The sequence below is a fragment of the Triticum urartu genome, unplaced genomic scaffold (genome assembly GCF_056163025.1).
Source record: "Triticum urartu cultivar PI428250 unplaced genomic scaffold, HENAU_Tu73 scaffold1009, whole genome shotgun sequence".
In the NCBI taxonomy this organism is placed as follows: domain Eukaryota; kingdom Viridiplantae; phylum Streptophyta; class Magnoliopsida; order Poales; family Poaceae; genus Triticum; species Triticum urartu.
This window is the reverse complement of record NW_028259472.1, coordinates 4818-15000: the sequence shown is the minus strand read 5'-3', so window position 1 is coordinate 15000 and position 10183 is coordinate 4818.

Sequence of the window (10183 nt, the reverse complement as noted above, 5' to 3'; positions counted from 1 at the left end):
CATGTCTTTCAATTCTCGTACTCGTAATTGGAAAGTTATGGAAGGAGACCCATCATTTTGCAATGAAAACAACATATAAAACTCTGGACAATTTCGAAATCAGGCCAAGCGTCTTAATACATATGCAAAAAAATTCATTATTGGCCCACCATTGATTAGAAGATTTAGCTTGTATGAATCGCTATTGGTTTGATACGAATAATGACAATCGTTTCAGTATGTTAAGGATACAGATGTATCCACAATTCATTTAGAGTTACTTAATAGTCTATTTCTTATACCATATCTCTATCCCGTGAAATTCTCGAGCCAAAAGATGGATGCATATGCTGTGTTTCATTTTGCTAAATGATATCAATTAAATGGTGTATCAATTCCATAAATTGCATATAGCAATAAATAAATCAGCAAAATTCTTTCTAATATTTTAGATAGAAGAAACATTTCTTCTATCTAAAATATTAGAAAGAATGTACCCTTCTATCCAAATCCAATTTGCATCGATAAAATAAATCCAAATTCCAGTAGTAGATGAATAATTGCAAATTTGTGTGTGTACGAGATTAGAATAACTTCAAAATAACTGACATAATTTTGTATTTTTCCTGATCAGAAAAATACATGAAAAAGAAAGGAGGTAGAAAAATTTTTGGATTTATGGTTAAAGAAGAAAAAGAAGAAAACAGGGGTTCTGTTGAATTTCAAGTATTCAGTTTCACCAATAAGATACGGAGACTTGCTTCACATTTGGAATTACACAAAAAAGATTTTTCATCGGAAAGAGGTCTACGAAGACTTTTGGGAAAACGTCGACGTTTGCTGGCTTATTTGGCAAAGAAAAATAGAGTACGTTATAAGAAATTAATCGGTCAGTTGAATATTCGGGAGCAGTAATTTAATCGTTCAAATTTTTTTCTTGTTTTATTATTTTTTTAGTAGTCTTATAGTAGTCTTAGATTTTTCATTTTGATGAGCCTCGCTTTGAGGAATTCATGGAATAATCCATTTTCATGGAATAATGAATTAAGGAAGAAAGGATATGAGTCTACCGCTTACAAGAAAAGATCTCATGATAGTCAATATGGGCCCTCAACACCCATCAATGCATGGTGTTCTTCGACTGATCGTTACTCTCGATGGTGAGGATGTTATTGATTGTGAACCCATATTAGGGTATTTACACAGAGGAATGGAAAAAATCGCGGAAAACCGAACTATTATACAATACTTACCTTATGTAACAAGGTGGGATTATTTAGCTACTATGTTTACAGAAGCAATAACAGTAAATGCACCAGAATTCTTGGAGAATATTCAAATACCACAAAGAGCCAGCTATATTAGGGTAATTATGTTAGAATTAAGCCGGATAGCTTCTCACTTGCTATGGCTTGGACCTTTTATGGCGGATCTCGGCGCACAGACTCCTTTTTTCTATATTTTTAGAGAGAGAGAATTAATATATGATCTATTTGAAGCTGCTACAGGTATGCGAATGATGCACAATTACTTTCGCATCGGAGGAGTAGCCGCCGATCTACCTTATGGATGGATCGATAAATGTTTAGATTTCTGTGATTATTTTTTACGCGGAGTTGTTGAATATCAACAACTTATTACACAGAATCCAATTTTTTTAGAGCGAGTTGAAGGAGTAGGTTTTATTAGCGGAGAAGAAGCAGTAAATTGGGGCTTATCGGGACCGATGTTACGAGCTTCTGGAATACAATGGGATCTTCGTAAAGTAGATCCTTATGAGTCTTACAACCAATTTGATTGGAAAGTCCAATGGCAAAAAGAAGGGGATTCGTTAGCTCGCTATTTAGTACGAATTGGTGAAATGAGGGAATCCATCAAAATAATTCAACAAGCTGTAGAAAAAATTCCTGGAGGACCTTATGAAAATTTAGAAGTCCGACGCTTTAAGAAAGAAAATAATTCTGAATGGAATGATTTTGAGTATAAATTTCTTGGTAAAAAACCTTCGCCCAATTTTGAATTGTCAAGACAAGAGCTTTATGTAAGAGTAGAAGCCCCAAAAGGTGAATTAGGGATTTATCTAGTAGGAGATGATAGCCTTTTCCCCTGGAGATGGAAAATCCGTCCACCCGGGTTTATTAATTTGCAAATTCTTCCTCAGCTAGTTAAAAAAATGAAATTGGCTGATATCATGACGATATTAGGTAGTATAGATATCATTATGGGGGAAGTTGATCGTTGAAATGATAATAGATAGGGTAGAGGTAGAAACTATCAATTCTTTTTCGAAATTGGAATTATTAAAAGAAGTCTATGGACTGATATCGATTCTACCCATTTTGACCCTCCTTTTGGGAATAACAATAGAGGTACTCGTAATTGTGTGGTTAGAAAGAGAAATATCTGCGTCGATACAACAACGTATTGGTCCTGAATATGCTGGCCCCCTGGGCCTGCTTCAAGCTATAGCAGATGGGACTAAGCTACTTTTTAAAGAAGATATTCTGCCATCCCGAGGAGATATTTCTTTATTTAGCATTGGACCCTCTATAGCAGTCATATCAGTTTTATTAAGTTTTTTAGTTATCCCTTTGGGATATCATTTTGTTTTAGCCGATCTTAGTATTGGTGTTTTTTTATGGATTGCCATTTCAAGTATAGCTCCTATTGGTCTTCTTATGGCAGGATATAGCTCAAATAATAAATATTCTTTTTCAGGCGGTCTACGAGCTGCTGCTCAATCCATTAGTTATGAAATACCATTAACTTTTTGTGTGCTAGCAATATCTCTACGTGTGATTCGTTAAAATAGATCTTTTTCCTATAAAATCCATTAACTATTTATATTCCTTTTCTTATTTAGTATTTGGGTTGGTAAGTTAAACTAGATAGCTATATGAGTGAAACAAAACAGCTTATAAATTTGTAGTAAAAAGAAAAAATCTCATTTCCTACGTACAAGAAAAAAGTGGAAGTAAACATAAGCAGTGTAAACTCTTTATCCCAAGGTTGATATTTTTTAATTAGTCATCATATCTTGAAGCGGCCAAGAATAAAGGATTCACGATATGGAATTCCATTACTAGAATACTCCTAGTTATTACTATAACTTAATAATCCATAAGAAGAATCCACCAAAAGTTAGTGAAGGGTTAGGAACACTAAAGTACATAAAGGATTAGTAATGGAAAATCTAAAACATTAGAGATTTTTGCCCATAAAAGGAATCATAATAAGGACTTGCAATTTGTAGAAATTATCAAGTAGTACTTTCTTCGGATTCCGATCCAGAGTATGTTCCCATTCACTTGTTAAGGAAATGGCTATCAAGAACGAATTAACCCTTTATCCATTTTTTCTTTTTAAATACCCCCTCCCTGGGGAAAGAAGAATAGTAAAAAAGATATGGAGTGCACTAGAAAAAATTTTCATTATTTCCTTCCTCTATCCATATTCATGCAGAATTGCTCATGAACTAATACCCAACTCTTTCCATTTATTAATTGAATTCCTATAACAAGTAACAAGTGTTTTATTCCAAGATTAAGTTATTACTGAACAAAGAAAAATTTTCATTATATTATAAAGGATGAGATCAATTCGGAAGCGCTTTTTCTTATTCTAGCAGACGGAATTCCTTTGGTCTAATTTAGGACTTTCAAATCTATTTTATTTTATCTAATTCTATCTACGCCCCCGGGGCTAGGAACAAAACAGTCCTTTCCTTTTTCTGATCATAGAGAAGCCGTATGAAGCTAAGGTTTCATGTACGGTTTTGAAATAGCGGTGGGAACTGTGATGTTATCACCGACTATGATTATCTAACAGTTCAAGTACAGTTGATATAGTTGAAGCACAGTCAAAATACGGTTTTTTTGGATGGAATATTTGGCGTCAGCCTATAGGTTTTCTGGTTTTTTTAATTTCTTCTTTGGCAGAATGTGAAAGATTACCCTTTGATTTACCAGAAGCGGAGGAAGAATTAGTAGCAGGTTACCAAACTGAATATTCCGGTATCAAATATGGTTTATTTTATCTTGTTTCTTACCTAAATTTATTAGTTTCTTCTTTATTTGTAACAGTTCTCTACTTGGGCGGGTGGAATTTATCTATTCCCTATATATCCTTTTTTGATTTTTTCCAAATGAATAAAGCAGTTGGAATTTTGGAAATGACAATGGGTATATTTATTACATTAACTAAAGCTTATTTATTTCTCTTCATTTCTATCACAATAAGATGGACTTTACCGAGGATGAGAATGGATCAGTTATTAAATCTTGGATGGAAATTTCTTTTACCTATTTCCCTGGGCAATCTCTTATTAACAACCTCTTCTCAACTTGTTTCACTATAAATAAGATAATACAATAATAGTAAGAATATTTTCAACACAAAAGCTCTCTCAAACAAGAGAAAGAAACATATCTTTTTCATAGATATTTAGAATGAATATGTTCCCTATGGTAACTGGGTTCATGAGTTATGGTCAACAAACAATACGTGCTACAAGGTACATAGGTCAAAGTTTCATAACTACCTTATCCCACACAAATCGTTTACCTATAACGATTCACTACCCTTATGAAAAATCAATTACACCAGAGCGTTTCCGAGGGCGAATCCACTTTGAATTTGATAAATGTATTGCTTGTGAAGTATGTGTTCGCGTATGTCCGATAGATTTACCCGTTGTGGATTGGAGATTTGAAAAGGATATTAAAAGAAAACAATTGCTTAATTATAGTATTGATTTCGGAGTTTGTATATTTTGTGGCAATTGTGTTGAGTACTGTCCAACAAGCTGTTTATCAATGACTGAAGAATATGAACTTTCTACCTATGATCGTCATGAATTGAATTACAATCAAATTGCTTTAAGTCGGTTACCAATCTCCATAATGGGAGATTACACAATTCAAACAATTAGGAATTCGTCTGAAAGTAAAATAAACAAAGAAAAATCTTCGAATTCAAGAACGATTACTGATTACTAAACTTTGATTTTGTCTTTCTGTTATAAAAATCTAATAATTCTTTATTAAACTTTAAAATTAAACTATAAAGAAAAACGAAAAACTACTGCTTATTGGAAATTATTTCTTATTTTAAATCAGACTAGATTTTCGTGATATAATATAATTTATAACTATAAGTTTATACACAAAAAAATACCCTAATCCTTTTTTCCTTCCTTGAATCCTTTAGTTTTAGTCAGTTCATGAAAAATTTTATACTATTAATTTCTTTTTATCCATAATGGATTTACCTGGACCAATACATGAGATTCTTATGCTATTTGGGGGATTTGTTCTTCTACTAGGGGGTCTAGGAGTAGTATTACTTACCAACCCCATTTATTCTGCCTTTTCGCTGGGATTAGTTCTTGTTTGTATATCCTTATTCTATTTTTTATTAAATTCCTACTTTGTAGCTGTCGCACAACTTCTTATTTATGTGGGAGCCATAAATGTCTTGATCATATTCGCTGTAATGTTCGTAAATGGCTCAGAATGGTCTAAAGATAAGAATTATTGGACTATTGGAGATGGGTTCACTTCACTCGTTTGTATAACTATTGTTTTTTCACTAATGACTACTATCCCAGATACGTCGTGGTATGGAATTCTTTGGACTACAAGATCAAACCAAATAGTAGAACAGGGTCTCATAAATAATGTTCAACAAATTGGAATTCATTTAGCAACCGATTTTTATCTTCCGTTTGAACTCATTTCCATAATTCTTCTAGTTTCTTTAATAGGTGCAATTACTATGGCTCGGCAATAAGAAAACTTAGAAAAAGTACAAATTATAAGAATTGCAAATCTAAAATAAATAACTAAAGAATCACAATTTTGATTTAGTAAAATCCATCTACTGCCAACAAATACCTCCTTTTTTTTTTTTTTTTTTTTCTTTTGTTGTGTAATTGTTCTATTGTAATTAATTGAATCGGTTCAATTCTTGCCCTCATATTGAAATGAATCGAGATTGATAAGGAGTTAGTTAATGATGTTTGAGCATGTACTTTTTTTGAGTGTCTATTTATTTTCGATTGGTATCTATGGATTGATCACAAGCCGAAACATGGTTAGAGCTCTAATATGTCTTGAACTTATACTGAATTCAATTAATCTAAATCTCGTAACATTTTCTGATCTATTTGATAGTCGCCAATTAAAAGGAGATATTTTCGCAATTTTTGTTATAGCCCTTGCAGCTGCTGAAGCCGCTATTGGACTATCCATTCTTTCTTCCATCCATCGTAATAGGAAATCCACTCGTATCAATCAATCTAATTTATTGAATAATTAGACTTTTGAATAATTAGACATAGAATCCTCTAAACAAAGGCGCACATATTAAAATAAATAGAAATCAATACTATTTTCTTAGTATTATTTGAGAATATCCATTTTTTTTAGTAGATTATTGCATAGTATTCTTTTTCACTTAAATGAATTTTTGTATTTGTAATTCATTGATATTGCAATTTGAATATTGCAATAATTTATATTGAAAAGACGATAGCCAATTTATTGGCTAATTCGAATTCGTCTGTACAATTCGTAAAATTCTTTCTTATTTCTTATTTATTGTTGAAATCCAAAATTAAAGTCTCTTGGCTCTCTTCACGCTTTCTCACAAACAGATTAAAAAATAGATTTTTTTTTTTGAAGTTTGGATAAACCATTGCTTCGTCTGGTGTCTACAATACATATGACTCATTATAGTACTAATTTCATTTTTACCAGATCGAAAAATTTTATGTTGAAAAGAAAAATTTATAGATCCAATGTCACATTCCGTAAAAATTTACGATACATGTATAGGATGCACTCAATGTGTACGAGCTTGTCCAACAGATGTATTAGAAATGATACCCTGGGATGGATGTAAAGCCAAGCAAATTGCTTCCGCGCCGAGAACCGAAGATTGTGTGGGTTGTAAGAGATGTGAATCTGCCTGCCCGACAGATTTTTTAAGTGTCCGCGTTTATTTAGGGCCTGAAACAACACGTAGCATGGCTCTATCTTATTGATACGTTACAAAAAACTTCACTCGAATCGTCTGATTCCTCTTTACCGAAGAAGCCTGTGCTCGAAATAATCGAGCACGGGCTTTTCTGGTCAAAACGTATCTTGTCTTTATCACTTTATCATGAGTTATTTTCCTTGGTTAACAATACTTGTTGTTTTGCCGATATTTGCAGGTTCATTAATTTTCTTTTTACCTCATAAGGGAAACAAAGTCGTTAGGTGGTATACTATATCTATTTGTTTATTAGAATTCCTTCTAATGACTTATGCGTTCTGTTATCATTTCCAACTGGAGGATCCCTTAATCCAATTAAAGGAGGATTATAAATGGATAGATGTCTTCGATTTCCACTGGAGATTGGGAATCGATGGACTTTCATTAGGATCTATTTTATTGACAGGATTTATCACTACTTTAGCTACTTTAGCAGCTTGGCCAATTACACGGAATTCGCGATTATTCTATTTCCTGATGCTCGCAATGTATAGTGGTCAAATAGGATTATTTTCTTCGCGAGACCTTTTACTTTTTTTTATCATGTGGGAGTTAGAATTAATTCCTGTTTACTTACTTTTATCCATGTGGGGGGGGAAGAGGCGTCTATATTCAGCTACAAAGTTTATTTTGTATACTGCAGGCGGTTCCATTTTTTTCTTAATCGGAGTTCTGGGTATGGGCTTATATGGTTCCAACGAACCAGGATTAGATTTGGAAAGATTAATTAATCAATCATACCCTGCAACCTTGGAAATACTTTTATATTTTGGCTTCCTTATTGCTTATGCTGTCAAATTGCCGATTATACCCCTACATACGTGGTTACCAGATACCCATGGGGAAGCACATTATAGTACATGTATGCTTTTAGCGGGAATATTATTAAAGATGGGAGCATATGGATTGATTCGGATCAACATGGAATTGTTACCTCATGCTCATTATCTATTTTCGCCCTGGTTAGTAATAATAGGAGCGATCCAAATAATCTATGCAGCTTCAACTTCTCTTGGTCAACGAAATTTCAAAAAAAGAATAGCTTATTCCTCTGTATCTCACATGGGTTTCATAATTATAGGAATTGGTTCCATAACCAACATTGGACTCAATGGAGCTATTTTACAAATATTATCCCATGGATTTATTGGTGCTACACTTTTTTTCTTGGCAGGAACCGCTTCTGATAGAATGCGTCTTGTTTATCTCGAAGAACTGGGGGGAATATCTATCCCAATGCCTAAAATTTTTACCATGTTTAGTAGCTTTTCAATGGCTTCTCTTGCCTTACCAGGAATGAGTGGTTTTGTCGCAGAATTAGTAGTATTTTTTGGACTAATTACTAGTCCAAAATTTCTGTTAATGCCAAAAACACTAATTACTTTTGTAATGGCAATTGGAATGATATTAACTCCTATTTATTTATTATCTATGTTACGCCAGATGTTCTATGGATACAAGCTATTTAATGTTCCAAACGCAAATTTTGTGGATTCTGGACCACGAGAACTCTTTATTTTAATCTGTATCTTTTTACCAGTAATAGGAATTGGTATTTATCCAGATTTTGTTCTCTCCCTATCCGTTGACAGGGTAGAGGCTCTCTTATCCAATTATTATCCTAAATAGGTTTGCTTTTTTTTACTCGTCTGCTCTATTAATGCAGAAATAAGTAAAAAAGTATATAATGCAGAAATAAGTAAAAAAGTATAATTAGATCTATCTCGAATTTTTGAGAACCCTTTGATAAGGCGTTCAAGGGGTTCTCAAATAAAACATAAAAGTAAAAACCTTCATTTCATGAAGGTTTTATTTTATGTAATCATTTAGGTGTTAATGTAAACGAACCATAACTATGTAAGCCTATTCCTAATAGATTTATACCAAAATAACAAATCCAAATTATAAGAAATCCTATCAAAGCTATAAGTGCAGAATTCGTACCCTTCCAATTTGGATTTGTTCTACTATGTAAATAAATTGCGAATATGGTCCAAGTAATAAATGCCCAAGTTTCCTTAGGATCCCAATTCCAATAGGATCCCCAGGCCTCATTAGCCCATACTGCTCCACAAAGAATACCTACGGTTAAAAGGGTAAATCCTAGGCTAATGACACGATAACTCCAAGAATCCAAACGCTCCGTTAATTGATATTTGTAATAATTTGGAAATGAAGGGACAGAGGTTCTTTTTAAAGCACTTCTTTTTGCATAAAAATATTTAATATCACTAAAGAAAAATGTTTTATTTAAAACATTTTTTTTCTTTTTAGAAAAGAAATGGAAATTATTTCGAAATCTAATGATTAGAATAGCGGCAGATAATAAGGATCCGCACAAAAGAGTTGCATAGCTTAATAACATCATACTGACATGCATCATTAACCACTGAGATTGTAGAGCAGGTACTAGTATCGTGGATTGATGCATTTCAGTTAAAAGACCCGATGTGGCAAAGCCTTGCGTTAAAATAGTACTTGGCGTAGTTATTGTGCTTAAATCATTTTTAGAGTTCTGTATTTTAGGAATGGTATGAAGAATATACAGGGCCCATGAAAGGAAGATCAATGACTCATATAAATTACTTAATGGAAAATGTCCCGAGGAAGCCCAACGAGAAACTAAGAATCCTGTTATAGAGAAAAAAGTAACTATCATTCCTTTTTCTGACGAATCGCGTAATCCTCCAAGTTCACGAACTAATAAGGTTATAAAATGAATCGTAATCACAATTGAAATCGTTGAGAAAGAGATATGAGTTAGTATATGTTCTAAAGTTGCAAATAGCATAAGGGGAAGGTCCCATTACAAAATTGTAAATTTCGAATTGATTTCTAATCTATTGTATTCTTTTTCAAGAATGCCGCCACTCGGATTCGAACCGAGATGCTTGAGCACTGCTTCCTAAGAGCAGCGTGTCTACCAATTTCACCATGGCGGCTAACTTCAAATAATAGGTAACTTAAAAGAATAATAGCTATTATCTTGGGAATCGTCGATATTGGGAAAGTCCATAAAATTTAGGAACATTAGAGTTTTCATTAAAATAGACTTCGTTTGGTAGTATCGTTTCCATTTTTTTTTTTTACAATAAACTCTTGCTTTGCCCAATAGAAACACAAACACTGCTTGAAAGAGTTGGAACTTCTTTTTTCTAACTTGCAA